This window comes from Rattus norvegicus, chromosome 16, assembly GCF_036323735.1.
Source record: "Rattus norvegicus strain BN/NHsdMcwi chromosome 16, GRCr8, whole genome shotgun sequence".
Lineage (NCBI taxonomy): Eukaryota > Metazoa > Chordata > Mammalia > Rodentia > Muridae > Rattus > Rattus norvegicus.
The window spans coordinates 86479433-86480571 of record NC_086034.1 but is presented as its reverse complement, the minus strand read 5'-3'; the positions used below and the strand labels follow the sequence as shown (position 1 = coordinate 86480571).

Genomic DNA, 1139 nt, shown 5'->3' with positions numbered 1-1139 from the left:
CTGTAAAGAAAAGAGAGGGCACAATAGCCTGCAAGTTACCATTCTGTTTGTTAAACTGTCCACCCTTCCTTTCTCACATTTTTGCCTTTGTGGTGATTTGAGTAGGAATGGCCCCCATAGGCTTTTATATCTGAATATTTGGTCTTTAGGGAGTTGCTCTACTGGACAGGGATTAGGAGATACGGAAGAAGTATGTCACTAGAAGTGGGTTTTGAGGTTTGAGGGCCCAAGACAGGCTTAGCGTCACTCTCTCTTCCTGGTGCCTGTTGATCCCAATGTTGACCTTTCAGCTACCTCTGCAGCACCATTTCTGCCTGCCTGCTGCCATACTTCCCACCGTGACAATAATGTATTAGATCTCTTTACAATAAACCACCCTGATTAAATGTGTTCTTTTGTAACAGTTGCTGTAGTCATCAAATTTCTTCACAGGAATAGAACAGTGACTAAGACATTCTTCATGCCAATCCTTCTCTTTGACATTGCCGTTCCTCTCATTGCTTCCTTCTCTCCCTTCCTTGACTACTATCATCTGTCTGTCTGTCTGTCTGTTTATCACTTATCTATTTATTTATTATCATTCATCTACTTCTAGTCTATTTACTAGTTATCGTCTATCCTATATATCTATTATGTATCATCTCTCTAAAGCTTATCTATTTATTATCTATCATCTTTCTATAGCCTACCTATTGTCTATCATCCTTATCTATCATCCACCTACTATCCACCCTTGTCTCATCCTACAGTGACTAGTCTTGGGTATGAACGATTATTATTTTAGACTTCAAGTTGTTTTACATTTTACCTAAAAATTGACATTCTTGATTAGGTGATTCTGACTCTAAAATAAAATTTAAAATTAGAGTAGCTGTCGACCCTTTTGTTTCTCATGGTTATTTCCCTTAAAAGAAAAAAAATACATTCCCTTCCTCAATAAGTCATAAAAATGAAATAGAATAATTTCAACCCTTGAAACTATGTAATCTGTCATGAGAAGAGGATAATCGGTTATCTTTAATTGTGAAATGTGGGAGACACTAGTGCTAAGATTGATGAGTTTGGAATCTGGATCAGGAAGTAGAATGTAATTTGAATTGCATTTCTTATAAGTTTACCAGCAAAGGGCTCAGGTGTTT

The 1139-nt window shown here is 37.0% G+C and overlaps 1 protein-coding gene and 1 long non-coding RNA gene across 3 annotated transcripts in view; both read right to left on the bottom strand.

The window, feature by feature from the left end:
• The window catches only part of Nalf1 (NALCN channel auxiliary factor 1), a 522611-nt gene that overhangs the window by 457579 nt on the left and 63893 nt on the right, over positions 1-1139 (bottom strand). The window lies entirely within an intron of this gene.
• LOC134482427 (uncharacterized) overlaps positions 1-1139 on the bottom strand; it is a 203434-nt gene that overhangs the window by 179357 nt on the left and 22938 nt on the right. The gene's annotated exons all lie outside the window — the stretch shown is intronic.